Raw genomic sequence first — 16507 nt, 5'->3', positions numbered from 1 at the left:
ATATATATATATATATATATATATACTGCCTACTTCGGATCGTTACCTTGTGCCTTGGAGGAATTAAAATACGGATTGAATCATTTTACCTACCTACTACCAAAAACGCTCACTTCAGGATTAAACATGTAATTTTGATCTGAAGTTCAATATCCTTTTCATTCTGCACCAACATCTAATTTCTCTTATTCTCTGATTTAAAAACTTTTTAAAAAATTCATTATCATTTTCTATGTTTATTACATTTAGCAAATCAGATGCATACCATATATAATATTTGCTAATATTTTTTTCCTCTGAGGAGATGAATAAATATCGAAAACTCATGGGTTGAGGAAATATATTATAAAAATGTATTCCTCATAGTGCATATAAAAAAAAGTATAGATTTGAAATTTAATCATTTCAAATCTTAAAATTAAAATTACTAAATTATATACATATATATGTGTGTGTGTGTCTGTGTGTGTGTGTGTGTGTGTGCGTGTGCAATGGCGTTTATTATAAAGTAACAGACAGCTGTTAACAGTACCGAGTAACTAGATCATTTTTTATTATGAAGATTTGAATCCCATGTATTAATTCCGGTGCAAAATAGACAACATCTGCAGAGCACAACAAAAGTAGCTCTCCATCGATTACGGATGATTTGATGGTTTGTTTTTTCTCTGAAGATGAAGAAGCCCTGAATGCGTAATGAGAAAAAATGTTGATGTCTATCTTCAGCATCTCTTTGGTTCGCGCCTCATTTCGAGGATGAGTTTAGACAATTGATCTGCGAACTAATTGCTATGGGAAGCGGAAGAAAGATTAATGAATTCATCGACAATTGATGAGGTTTGGGTTTTTGCAGTCTAATTGCGACCATTATGTCTCTTCCACACACACACACACACACACACACACACACACACGCATATATATATATATATATAGAGAGAGAGAGAGAGAGAGAGAGAGAGACATACATGCATACATATATACGTGTGTGTGTATGTATGTATTTAAAATGTGAAACTAAGTATAGATGTTCGACATTTCGTCAACTGTTTCACTGGACCATTTTTACCTATTGAACCGGGAAAAATGTAGGTTAAACGTCGAGTATTTAAGACTTCTTTTTCCATTTTTAATTCATACCGTCGGGTTTTATCCTATTATCCTATATATATATATATATATATATATATATATATATATATATATATATATATATATATATATATATATTGCCTAGCGAAGCAGCATGTTTTCATTCAAATAGATATTGTCAAATAGCACGGAGTGTTTTTGCTTAATGATCTTTGCTTTTGTAATTTTTCCACTTTTTGAATGGTCATTCTAAGGTCTCGGTCGAATTTGTGTAGGAAAGTTTCGTAGTCTTTTTTGTCCATCTGTTCTTTGTTTTGTTTAACTTTTTTTGCAAATACTTTACACTGATTTTCCTCAGTCGTCTTCATGCAGTTTTTTTATTATTGTTTTGTTTAAAATCTAGATGCTTTTATATGATTCATTATTCCATCACTGCTTCCGTTCAGTCTTGAAAGACAAAGGATACCCCTTGTAGGGGCAGGTGCGCTTGTAATTGTGAGACAAGGGTTGCGCAATCCTAACCACACCTCTCCTGAATTGGCACTGTTCGAGTCCAGTGGTAAGGGGAAGACCAGGACGACTGGAAACAATGCCGAGATAAGCGGAGAGCACATACAGCACCTGAAAGTCACAAATGGTCACCCATTTAGTACTGACCAGGTTCAACGTTGCTTAACTTCGGTGATCCAGTGGGAACCGGTGTGTCAACGTGATTATGCCGTATATGATTGAGTATTACATTTAAATTACTTGAAATAGTGGAGCGTCTTTCTTCCGGATTTCGGATACCTTTCGGATTAAAATGGTTAAAATTGAAACTTTTGTGCCTATTAAAAAAAAACTGATGCTTGCAATTTTGAAAACTTTCTGAAAAGTTGTAACTAACTGATTTCTATATAATTTTGTTTGTCTATTCTTCGCGATAACTCTTGGGTGTTCCCCAGGGGCTCTTTAAGGACTAATAGAAACACTCAATATTTCGGACTATGTTACCATATTTGTCCAAATTGTTCTGCGTATGTCTATTTAGCACTTTTGTATGGTGCTGAACACAAAATTTAAAGAAGTTAAGGCCTTGGGGACCTTTGGGGCTATATGTGGAGCGATGATGGAGTCATTTCTTTTTTTGTATAGTGCAGAACTCAAATATACCTATTTAAGGCCTGAACTACACCGTTTGTTCATTTTCGCCAGGATTTGATGTTCCCTGGAGACTTTTAGGGCTAAATGGGAGAGGCGGCAAATGCTGAACTTAATCATTTTTATGCCGCATTCACTGTGCACTCAAGAGGGGTCATGTATTCTTCACTTGTTTGTAGTCGATCCATGCCATAGATTTTTCTTTTTTTGTTGTTACTTTTTACCGCTCTAAATATCTTTTGGTCAATGTATAACAGGTCATGCGTTCCTCTTTTGCCTTTTTGTACATCTCTTCTGATTTGTGCTTCGATGATTGGGCCACGTAATCAGGATGCCCTCAAACAGACTACCTCGAAGAGTTCTCATCGATCAGCTCAGCCCTGGCCGACGAGACATCGGCTGCCTGAAGAAACTGCATCAAGGTCACCTACAAATGCTGCAACATTCCTTCAATATTTTGGAGACTTTGGCAGCGGACAGAGACATTTGGAGTTAAACATGTGATAGCGGAATGGCCTTCTTCAACATCCAGCATGAGCGAGCAGCTACACAGCCCGCACATTGAGACACCAACGAGTGCCGACCTCTCACCGTCAAAACCCCAATCCTGTCTTACTGCGCTATATCTGTGCAAAACAGTGAATCACAGAGTCAATTTAAAAAATGATGAAGAAGGCATCGTCATTCACATGAATGGACTACCATAACTAAATAAGATAGATTTGTTCTCTCAGTTGTGTTGTTAGGAGTTCCCATATACTTCATAAAAATGGTGGGATCCTTCTACTGCTCCAGTAGATATCTGACTCCTGGCGCACTTTACTACCTATATAAAAGCCAGGTACGGCCAACGATGAAACACTGTTGCCACACCTGTGCAGGTGCTGCTAGAAACAGCTTATCCTACCTTGACAGAATTCAAAATAGACTTTGTAGTCTAATGGGGGATGCCTTTTTCTCTTCCTTGAAACCTCTTTTCCACGGAAGAGACGTTGCGAGCCTGTCTCTGCTTTATCGTTATTTTCATGGCAAGTGCTCAGCTGAGCTTCAATCTATGGCTCCCTCTCTCCAAACTTTCAGGAAAAACACTCGTCTAGCCAAAACCACTATCAATAATTTCCCCACTCTTTATCTGTGTCTAAACCTATATGTAGATTCCATGAACAAAGAGAACTTCACGCATGTGGGACTCTCTTCCGATTGCCTGCTTTCCAGCTAACTACAATCTGATTGTCTTCCAGTCCAACGTAAACAAGTTCTTGATGAACCGTCCCCCTAAGTAATCCGATTTAAAAAAATCCCCACTAATTATGTTTATTGCGCTATAATCACATTAACTAATGTATACCCATTAACCCTTATCCTCGTGTAGCCGCCGGGCCTTGATAAGTAGTGATTGCTGTGTAAAACAGGCAGGTTACTGATAAGCTATTCATGCAATGTTCTGATGTTTTGGAACTAGTATGTATGTATTCGATCGTGACCTGGTGCCCTCAAATTTGCTATTTTTGCTTTGAGTTGTCTTGACTATTTTCTTTGCTGATTTCGTTTTCTCCCCCTTCTTCGATTTGGTGTGACTCTCTGTTTATTGTAACGTTACCGTTACGTTCAAACCGGATTCGTTACACTTCAAACCCGTCTCGGACCCCCACGCCGTCTGGTACTGTCGCAAAGAAACAAACAAGCTAAAATTAATTAATTCGACTCGGCATTTTTTTAAGTGCAAATGAAATGCACTTATTTCATTCGTGATTCTTCCAAAACATTATTTTTCAAAAGTCTCCCCGTCCACACGTGTGATTTTCTTAAAAGTCTTTGTTGTCGTTAGCCCCACGCTGGCACCAGCCAGCGCTTTTCCGTTCTCGACTTTCACACGTCTATTCTGCCCGGCCGCACTTTGGTTTTCTCCGAACCACGTGGAGTATTTTTCTATCGATTTCTTGTGACGCAAGCTCGCGCTCTACTTTCTAATTTGCATATGTGCTTTAACATCTGGTGCTGCTAATATTTTCACTAGCCACCTATCCTTCGGCTCCTAGTGATATTTTCACACGCGCCCAGAGTTCCTGGATATGACCTTAAACAATATCCGATGGTGAGGCTCCCAGCTTGCGGGCTTTGGGAAATGTGGAGTCACCCTTTAATTGCTATTGCTCCCAGGTCCACTCTGACCCGGAGTGGTCGTACCTGTTAGGGTCCCTACTATGGATTAAATAGAAACCGACTTTAAAAAAAAAGAAAGAAAAATTGCTCTTTAAAATCACTGGATTCGGCATTAAATAACCTGAAAAGGGTTGATATGCTGTAAAACAAAAACAACCAACCAACACGCGCCCAAACGTGCTCTGTTTCATTATCGCTTTCAACCAGTCAACATTTACTACTATTATTATTATTATTATTATTATTATTAGTAGTAGTAGTATTAGTAGTAGTAGTAGTAGTAGTAGTAGTAGTAGTAGTAGTAGTAGTAGTATAATTCATGTACATGTTATATTCATTTAATTGTTATGAGTCCATTTTTACATTCTTTGGTAAACTTTTCTGTTCAGGGCGGGGTTATTATTAGAAATACCACAGAATTATTTTTCCTCGTGAAATTGATTACGCTATGCCAACAGTTATCAACTGTGACTGCATGTCTCCATCTTTCCGCGTGTTTTCAGCATCATGAAATGTATCGCTTCTTTCCGTGTCGGATGGCTAAGTGTATCTCCGATAAGAACTGACCTTTCGTATCCACGTTTCAACGCGTTAGATCTTTCCACGGTTCATTAAAATCGGGCGAAGTTGTCGCCATCAGACCAGTGAGGTGGAATGTTAACCGCGGTTAATGTCACCCTTTCAGTCGAATCAATGACGACTGAAAGAAATTACTAGTTTATCTTTTATTAGCATTGCGAATGCAACAGAGAAACGTTCCCGTATGTTCTAGGCTTGGCAACTCTTGGCGCTTACATTTGTTTTTTGCTAAACCAAAATTTTGATTTTCAAGGATTTCATGGATTTTTTGGCATTTCTTACAAATTACACTATTCTGAATAAAACGGTTTATTATTATTATTTTTTTTTTTTTTTACATATCACTAGCAATTGGGGAGGGCTTTGCTCAGACGTAAAATACGCTTAAATATGATATTTTAGTTCGCCCAGATATCGTATATATTAGCAGTTCAGCCCGGCTTTGCTCGCGCCCTGTGTATACTATTCATAACTTCATGTGCATATGTATGTATTAAAAAGTTTGACTCGTGTCCAGGTAACCTACATCTAAAATTTCAAGTTTTTAGTTTGTAAGAGTCTGCAAAGGTTAACTCTTTCAATTTTTACCTCTTGGCAGTCAAAACAGATTTAAACGCAATACATTTTATGTAAAATGTTAAATGTTTAGACCAAAAATTCGCTGAGTAATTTGGTAGAGACCACCAAGGTCAATTTTTTTAAAAAACTTTGGCCCCAATTTTGACCCTTTAACATTTATTGTTTGAGGCTTAAGTCAAATTAAAAATCTGATCCATGTCAAAATAACCTACATCTAAAATGTCAAGTGTTTGGGCCCAAAAATGGGGGAAGAATTTTGCTGAGTTTTTAAATGTCAAACCGTTTAACTTTGACCTCTTGACAGCCAAATTTCCGGCCGATTAAAAAGATTTTCCCACATTTCAATATCCTTATGTCAAATCTCGAGTCTGTAGACTGAAAATTGACAGAGTAGTTTGGTAGGGAAATGTTCACACACAGACACACACAGAAAATTTCACTTTTATAGATATATAGATTATTATAGTCGTGATTGCAAACGTATAAAAAAGGGATTTTGGTGCCATTAGCTAGAATCGAAACCGAAACTGTAGCATTCAAAGCTAGTGACTTCACCACTTTAACAACGTGACACGCATAAGAATTAACAAAAATTAAAAAATAAAAATAAACTAAGATAAAAGTACAAAATGTTTTACGATTTGTTTAATTTTAACCCATTTTTGACCCTTTATAAACTTTTTAACCGGCTAAAGATCCATAAAACGACGGTTCGTAAAAAGTCCGATCGTTTGAGGCCCCTAGCACCGCTCTGCGTCATTTAGTTTCGGTGGAGATGTATTTTGAAAATATCGAGACGGACAGACAAGCAGGCACACACAGAAATAGCCTTTTATATATTAGATTACTATTTTTAACTAGTTAATCACGTTGGAAACATTTTCATAACGTGTAAGATTATATATACTGACATTGAATTATTCTCGCAAATTTATCGATAAGAATTGTTTATTTACAGACATCGCCATTACTGAATGGTGACGTAACGTCACGTGACATGACTAAGCGTTTGTTAATTACGTATAAATATCATTAGATCAATCCATTATTACTACTTAAATAGATTGGAAAAACGAAAAAAATGTCACTTTTTAGGGGGCCTCCCTGCAGAAAATCGATCAGCTGACCGACTTCTGATGGTCCTTTTGGGCTAATTTTTCGATATTTGCCATCCAAAGGGTGGGGCATTCATATGATACCAAGTTTGTTAATTTTTTGTGGTGTCTGTCAAAAGTTTTTAGCAGACATCCAAACATACTCACACACACACACACACACACACACACACAATTTGCCTTTTATATATTAGATTATTTACATGGATTTGTAATGGCCGTAAACTCTTACAATTCCCGCAGATTAAATCTACGGCCAAACCCCCTAAAAAAAACTGCTGCCCATAGAATCGTCAATAAAATTCAAAATACTATTAGTATTCAACAATATTTTCTATGAATAAACATTAATTTCTGTCATTCTTTTATCGCGATTAAATAAACCTGATTATCCTAGTAGAAAAACCAAAATTCTATTTCTAACTTAAGCTTGACGGATCGACGAAAATTCTATAAAAAGTTGAGCATGACATAATCATGAAAATATAATTAAAACTTAATCGTTGCAGATCGATAGAAAGACTATTTCAAACGTTTAAAAATGGAAATCACTACAGACAAGGCATAAAGCCACCTGATGTAATGAGCTAAAAACGAAAATACTACTTCCGCCTCTTATTATCCTTCCCTCTTCTTCTTCTTCTTCTTTTTCTGCTGCTGCTGCTGCTGCTGTGATGATGATGATATTTCTTGTAAAAAACATCTCCCATGGAATGTGAGGACTAATGGACAAATAAAGGGAACTGATAGTTGCGAGATTGTCGAAACTGAAACGTGATATCGATAGTAAATAAAAATGCTGGGGGACATTTTAAAAAGCATGTAACAATATAATTACGCGTTCTTTTAAGCCTATCAGTCGTACGTGCATGGAGTATTCTTGCCACACTGAGGCAAGTGCACTAACCACTTAGCCTTTCTCTCTTGGATAAGAAATATAAAGAATCTCTAGCATAATAGTCCCCTCACTGTCTGCCATCCCAGCACTGTCACATCACCACATCCCTGCTCTTGTTTTATAAATACTTTGACAATGAACTTACTGTATTTTAACTTTCTCAAAGAAAATACCCTCGAGCCACCTGACTAGCTCCCAAATTGAATTATTTAGAAATTCATTCTTAGCATTGAACATGAAAGTGTCATTCTTTTTTTTAATCATACCGCTTCATTGTATGTGCTATTTGCTCTCGGGGGATTTCTACTTTGATATCTTATTTACTCAAACTACTTACATTTCGAATTGCACTACTTATGCACAATACGGACCGTGCTGAAATAATAACGTTATTAATTAGAAAATGTTTAACTATGAGAGGGTCCAACGACCTTTTTTGAAAACTATTTTGTACCTTCACCTATCAATTTAATAACCACAAAATACCATAAAAAATTAATTTAACTTGAAAATCCACATTAACTTCATCTCCTCTGCTTCCTTGACAATATTAAATAAATGTAATGTGAACAACTATCTTGTTTTAAAACTCCCGCTTAGATTGCCTACTATAAATTTGGCCCATACACCATGTGGACAAATGTCAAAAATAAAAATAAATTACAGTTAAACAAATGAAATGACCGACCGACAAATCTTCTTATAAACTTGCTTAGTTGCGTCTAAACATGTATTGGTTGAAACGAATTGTCTCTTGCTTCATAAAGTTGACTTTGAGGCTTATTTATGAGTACTTGAAGCTTATAATTAAAGGATCGCCATTCGTCAAGGCTCAAAGGCGTCTTGGGGATAAGGATTAATAAAGGACAAGTGAGATAACACCGTGATGGTAGGTATTTATTTCTCTTCCTTAGTGGGAAAGGTGACACAAGGGTGAGAAACTGGGGTTAAAATATGAGGGTATAGAGAAAGAGTACTCAGACCTAAAAAGAAAGTTGCCTGGGCGGCCCCGCCAGCATTTCTCGTTTAAGGCTCCTCGTCCGATTACCAAAAAACTAACCTCTTCTCAGAGAAAGAAGTCAAATCTGGGAGGGTGGATCTCTTAGAACTACACACGACTAACAATATTCCACAATCCACAAAGGAAAAGGTCCTTTCGGAAATAGCATAGATTCTGTTGATTTTGGTGCCGAGCGATATTGGCCATTGTTCAAAATTTAAAAGGATAACTCAACAAGAATTTATTTGAATTGGTCTAGGAAACAACCATGTTGGAGTCAGCCGGAAAGTAGCTTCGTGTTCCGGTAAATACCGACAATATTTTTTTTATTCGTATTATTTGGAATCTTCGGACTACTGTTCTCATCTTGAGTGTCAACTACAGAACATTTCGATCGATGTAACCTCCGACGTTCTTCATATGTATTTTGTCGAACTTGAAAATGTTTCTGTTGAACTCAGGAATTTGGAAGCATATTCGGACGGAACCCTTTTATTTACTTTACGTCAGCCATGACTGAATAGCGGCCTTAAATAATTCGCAATTACATTTTTCAGTCGCTCACACTGAAAATTGTACTTTCAACCTGGTTAGAGTACTTGGAAAAAACAATTATAAAAGTGATATTCTCCTGAGGGTTGAAGGTTCAATTCTTAGTGTGGGTGACCGAAAAATACAATTGCGAATTACTTAAGACTATCCAGTCATGACTGACGGAACGAGAGCATGCAACCCCCATGAAGCCATGAAATCAAAATTCCATCCAAATTCCCGAGTTCGACAGAAACATTCCCGAGTTTGATATATCTTAAGAAGATCGGAGCTTACATCGATCGAAACGTTGTGATAATGACACTCAAGATGAAAACAGTAGTCCGAAGAATCCAAATAATACGAATAACCAATCCTCATCTCAAAAATTAAGAAACGTAATATGTTCTTCTCCACGTAATATCTTGGCACTTTGACTGGGATCACTGCAGGAGATGTGCGCTCATTCTCGGATCAAAGTGTCACTTCACATCCATTATTCAAGATCAAATGAATATATCTGCACTAAAGAATCAATGTCTGTTCTGTCTAGGATCAAAGTAAGTTTTATGATCTTTGCTAAGCCAGCGTATAGATTCTGTGATAGCAAATCAACCCAGTTCTGTTCAACGGCTGTGTTCAGTCATAGAAGTCGATGCTCCCAGGCGTTACCTTCTCTATCAGAATTGGTTGACTTATTGTTAACCTCTAGAGGTGTCCCCAACGAGTAAACCAGTCGGACTGCTCAGACTTACTTTATAGGCCAGAGTACGGTTTTCCTCGTTCGCTGGCTTCTTTCAGACCACGCGCGATCTTGTGTCTACTCTCATAGCAAATAATAATGTAGCGTGGGAGTAAGATAATCAAATAGTGTCCATCCGGGTTTCGACAACCGTTGTTAAAGAAAGATGAAAAGTGATGAGTCGATGTTGAACGTGTGGGCGTGATGTATAGATTGGGCACATACAGCGTTAGACATCCCGGCATACAACCAGCAAATGATGGGCATTAATCCTTTGCTTATAACAAGCTATAATATTCTCAGAACATCTGGTAGGGTGGCCTATACCCAGCTAAAACAAATAATATCTATAAAAATGAAAATGTCTGTATCTATCTATCTGTCTGTATGTCTGTCTTGCTGTCTGTCTGTCTCTGTTTGTCTGTGTACATTTCTCTACCAAATAACTTTATCAATTTTGGATCTAGAGACTCGAGATTTGATATAAGGGGTATTCAGATTTGGGATTTTTTTAATCGGTTTCCGGCCAGAAATCTGGCTTTCAATGGGTCAATATTCAACGATTTGACCTTTGAAAGCTCTACGAACTCTTGAAATTTTAAATATAGGTTACATGGACATGGGTCAAACTTTTTTTTAATTTGACTTGAGCCCAAAAATAAATGTTAAGGAGTAAAATTGAGGTCAAAGTTAAAAAAAATATCTCCATCCCAACAGACTCAATGTCTGTGAGGGATGGCGTGGTAAGAGTAAGAAAGTCCGAACAGCAGAGTTAATCGGCCAAATAAAGAGTTTCAGTAAGTGCCCAGTTTTATGTCAGTGCGTGAACTGTACAAACAATTACTCGCGAGGAATTGTAGATGCGGAGGATTAGCGCGAATGCACGAGTCCAAAACTCCATCTTTGTCATAAACTATTTTACTAAGATGGGCATTAAGACAGTTCCTCATCCTCCCTATACTGCAGACTTTTCTCCCTGTGACTTTTCCTTATTCCCTAAGCGCAACGAAAACCTAAGAGGCTCTCGTTATAAGACAATTGCGATGAATGAAGTTGTAACGAGGGTCACACAAGGGGACTTCTAGGGGGTCTTCCAGAAGTTTTTGTCGCCATAAAACTGCATTGCATCTGGAGGAGATTACTTTGAAGGGGACTAGAGTGATCAATATAAGTGCCCATATGAAAAAGTCTAGAAACTTATTGAAAACACCTCATATATATATATATATATATATATATATATATATATATATATATATACGAGGTATATATGCATACATATATATATATATATATATATATATATTGCTTACGGCACATACTACCTACGTCATGAGATATACTAATTTTGCATATTAATTTTTAAAAGCACATAAGTACTGTTCATAACTTTATGTGAATATGTTTATATATATTAAAATGTTTGACTCATGTACAGGTAACCTACATCTAAAATTTAAAGTGTTTAAATCCAAAATTGACGGAGGAGTTTAGTAGAGTCGGCAAAGGTCAACACTTTCAACTTTGACCTTTTGAAATCCAAATTTTCGCCCCAAAATTGATTAAAAGCTTGCTGCATGTTTGAATGCCCTTTATGTAAAATTTAAAATATTTAGACCCGAAATTGGCTGAATAGTTTTCTAGATGTCAAATCTTTTGGACACTGACCTCTTCGTAGCCAAATTTTCGCCCAAAAACCATTAAAAAGCTTTCCTATGTTTAAATGCACTTTACGTAAATTTTCAAATGTTTAAACCAGAAATTGGCTGAGAGATCCATTTTTTTATAACTGTGACCCCAATTTTTACCCCTTAACATGTATTGTTTAAGGCTAAAATCAAATTAAAAAGTTGGATCCATGTCAAAGTAACCTACATCTAAAACTTCAAGTGTATAGACCAAAAAGTTGGCGGAGGAGCTTGGTAGATTTTTTCAAAGGTAAAATCGTTGAACTTTGACCCCTCGACAGCCAAATTTCTGGCCGAAAATCGATTAAAAAGATATTCCCAAAATCTCAATACTTCTTATCTCGAATCTGCAAACTGAAAATTGGCAGAGTAGTTTAGTAGGGAAATGTACACACACAGACACAAACACAGACAATTTCACTTTTATAGATATGTAGATATAATATTTTAGCCAAAGTTTATTATTTAAGTTAAAGCTAAGCCATAATGCTAAGAATTAAGATGAAGATTAGTAGTAATGTGTTGTTGATGATGATGATGATGATGATGATGATGCTTGGCATAATTCAATTAATCAGCAGATTAGTGTGACCATTTAGTTCTTCGATATTTTTCTGGTTAGAAGTAATGAGGTGAGGGCTTTGCCCGGGGGTAAAATGTGATATTTTAATTTGCCATATTTTCATATATATCATTATAGAGTCGTGCTTTCCAAAGTAAAAGAAAAAAAAAGTATTCGGGTGCCGTCAGCTAGAATCGAAACCAAAACTGTCGCATTCAAAGCTTATGATGTCAGTACCGTAACAACGTGACACGCATACGAACTTATCCAGAATTAAAAATGAATAATAAACTTGGATGCAAGAACATGGGTTTTTTTTTTCAATTTTGACCCTTAAACGTTATTCTAACCTACTAAACCCCATAAAAGAACGGTCCATAAGAACCCCCAATCATTTGAGGCGCAGCTCTGCGACTTTTAGTTATGGGCGAGATAGGGTTTGAAAATATGGAGACAGACAGACAAACATATAGCCTTTTATATATTAGAATAGCGGAGGAGAGAGCACCCGACTTTGCCCGAGCGTAAAATACGAATAAATATATGTGTGTGTATATATATATATATATATATATACGTATATATATATACATATGTATATATATGTATACGTATATAGATGTATGTATATGTACATGTATATATATGTATATATGCATGTGTATATGTATATATATGTATATATATATATGTATATGCATATATATGTATATATATATGTATATGTATATATATGTATAAATATATGTATATGTATATATGTATATGTATATATATATATATATGTATATGTATATATATGTATATGCATATGCATATATGTGTATATATATGTATATGTATATATGTATATGTATATATATGTATGTATATGTATATATACGCATATGTATATATATGTATATATGTATATATTTATATATATATATATGTATATATATGCATATATGTATATATATATATATGTATATACAGCCTTTGAGACATTACACAACTTGTCCTCATAGTCGATTGAAAATTTCTTGGGGCGACTAAAAGTCATAAATCACTCGCCCGCGAGTCGATAAAATGTCTTTAAATAAAGAAACGGGAAAAACTCATTTATTTTACGACTCTCAAATATGCGATGACTTAGAATGACCTATGTCTCATCATTTGGGAATTTTTTCATCTCTTGCTGTGAGACCATTGGAATATCATATTGAAAAAAGAGTGGTCACGCTAAATGTCAATACGAGGTCAAATTTACATATTCGGCACGTAGTAAAAATGTAGCCTTCATTTAGCTCTCATGATTGTGAAATTCATTTGGAAAAAAAATTCTCTGACTCTACAACTACATACACTTCATGCTTAAAAAAGTAAGGACGAACATTTGAAAGAGGAAAAAACGCATCGTTCCGTCAAGCATCCGAAAAATGATTCTTATTTCTATGGAACAATAATGTGAATGATGCTATATAAAGAAACTGGAGTTGCATTTTAACGTTTTGTCGAATATTTACTCAAATGTTTGTAGCAATAAAATAGTTGATTTACAAGAGTTAAAGAAATATTTTCTTGTTAGATTACGCACACGATAATTTCTTGAATCGTTGTAAAGTCGGACGAGTATAAATATTTTGGGGCGAGTAAATTTTCTCTCACATTTTTTTTCAAATCTTAAAGACTGTATGTATATATATATATATATATATATATATATATATGTATATATATATGTGCATGTGTATATATATGTATATGTGTATATATGTATATGTATATATATACGAATATGTATATATATATGTGTATGTATATATATGGATGTGTATGTATATATATGTATATGTATATATATGTATATGTATATATATATGTATATATGTGTATATCTATATGTATATATATGTACATATATATGTATATGTATATATATATGTATATATGTCTATGTATATATATATATATGTGTATATATGTATATATATATTTATATATGTTATATATATGTATATATATGTAAATGTATGTATATATATTTATGTATTTATACATGTATATATATATCTATATATATGAATATATATATATATGTATATATATGTATATATGGGTATATATATGTATATATGTATATATATGTATATGTATATATATATATGTATATATGTATATATATGTATATATGTATATATACATATATACATATATATATATGTATATGTATATATATGTATATGTATATATATGCATATATATATTAATATGTATATATATGTATATATATATTTATATATATGTGTGTATATGTTTATATATATGTATATATACGTATATATATATGTACATATATGTATATGCATATATATATATGGATATATGCAGATATGTATGTGTATATGTATATATATGTATATATATATACATATGTATATGCATATATATGTATATATGCATATATATATGTATATAGCCATATATATATATATGTATATATATACATATATATGTATATATATATGTATATATGTATATAAGTATATGATTGTTGAGCTGGATTAAATCTGACGATATGATATAAAATTGAGGTGAAAGGATCTGAATACTCAAGAAATTTTTTTTTTCCAAATTACTCCCTATCTGTCGAAAATAATTATTAAAGAGAACAATTCAGACACAGGTTAAACTCGATATATATATATATATATATATATATATATATATATATATATATATATATATATATATATATATATATATAGTAATTTATAGAATATATATGGCGACTAAGCTACACTGAATATTCTGCGTTTCATTCACTGTAGGATTCGTCAGGCTTATGCGGGAAGTTTGTGGTTGCTTCTTATATTTATATATGTTGAGGATTTATAGTTAGCCAATCAGCTTTCTAGTATCCACCGCGCCCCCTCCTATCAGCCAATGGGCATGCATTTTATCGAACAAAGGATCTGTTTTAGAACTAGATTCGTGGTTTAAGGTAGATCTTTTCCCTCTTTTTTATTTTTTTATATATATGAATATACCTATGTGTACACACACACATGCACACACATATACATATATATATATATATATATATATATATATATATATATGCATATATGTGTGATCGTTTATGTATATTCATGTTTATTTAATTTATTTATTTGTTTGTTTTCTATTGTTATTGTTAGTTTTAAAGCTATTTTGTATCGCTATCCTAGAGTGAGTTTTATTTTGTGAACACAGTTGTTTGCTATTTCTCGTCTACAGTTTAATAGATGTTGAGGTTCTTTAAAGTACAGGATAGCAAATTTTTCATGGAGGCATAATTTACATTGGTCGTCTAAGTGTCTGCATGTGGTAGCTTGTCTTATTATTTTCCATTCGACTACCGGCGAATGTCCGCTTTCTTTGAGTTCCCAGTATTTATTCGCTAGTGTTGTTTTTATACGGTGTTTTTTTTTAAGGTACTTTTGTGGTCACAGTATCAGGTTTTGAAATTTAAGGAAGTCATGCCTATGTAATATTTCTTGTTATTCGGGTTTTCTTTCGCAAATATTGTTGCTTGATAAACTACACTTTTTGTTAGGCATTTATTTTGGACTGGGCAAATTGTGCGGTGTCTACAACTGCATTTATCTTATTCGTTATTATTATTATTTATGGTATGGTTGTTCTTGTTCGGGGTTGGTTTGTTATTATTATTATTATTATTATTATTATTATTTCTGCTAGTGTTGGTTTTATTTCTGTCATGGTGTCTACTTTTTTTATTGTTTATTTTGTTGTTGTTTACATTGTTTTCATTTAGTATTTTCTTATTATGTGCCTTAATTATCATCTCTAAATTTTCGCAACAACTGTAAGATAACTTCAAGGTATTTTTATTGAAGATTTTGTGTAAGGGTTGGTTGCGGGAAAGTGTTTTTGAATAAGATCTAGAAATTTCTTGCCAAGTTTTGTTTTTAACATTTGATTGTATGGGGCCCTATACCAAATTATAGTTCTTTTTCTTCTATTTTTACTTTTATTATAGTTGTTGGTGTTTTGTTGCTTATATTTATGTTTAAGCACAAAGGAAATAAGTGTGAATGAGATAACCATAGAGGAATTTCTCTTTGGTCTGTTGCTGGTAAGATTCTACCTCGTGTAATCCTAAACAGACTCAATGGTTCAATCTGTAAAACTGTGCTCCCAGAAACCCAGTGTGGTTTTAGGGCAGGAAGAGGTACTGTGGACATGATCTTCGGCCTTCAGCAACTACAGGAGAAAGCGAGGGAACAGAATAAGGACTTGTTTGTTACATTCGTTGACCTCACAAAGGCATTTGATGCCGTCTCTATGGATGCCCTATGGACTGTTTTGAGGAGGCTTAGTATTCCGGACAAGATGTTGAATGTGATTGTCTCCTTTCACTGGGGAATGGTGGC

The 16507-nt window shown here is 34.2% G+C and overlaps 1 pseudogene; it reads right to left on the bottom strand.

Moving 5' to 3' along the window:
* Positions 1 to 1701: 1701 nt before the first annotated feature.
* On the bottom strand, positions 1702 to 1818 carry LOC145267233 (5S ribosomal RNA; annotated as a pseudogene).
* Between the last annotated feature and the right edge of the window lie 14689 nt (positions 1819 to 16507).

Source organism: Euprymna scolopes, chromosome 42, assembly GCF_053919585.1.
Source record: "Euprymna scolopes isolate OS-2025 chromosome 42, ASM5391958v1, whole genome shotgun sequence".
NCBI lineage: Eukaryota > Metazoa > Mollusca > Cephalopoda > Sepiida > Sepiolidae > Euprymna > Euprymna scolopes.
This window is presented reverse-complemented; position numbering and strand designations above follow the sequence as displayed.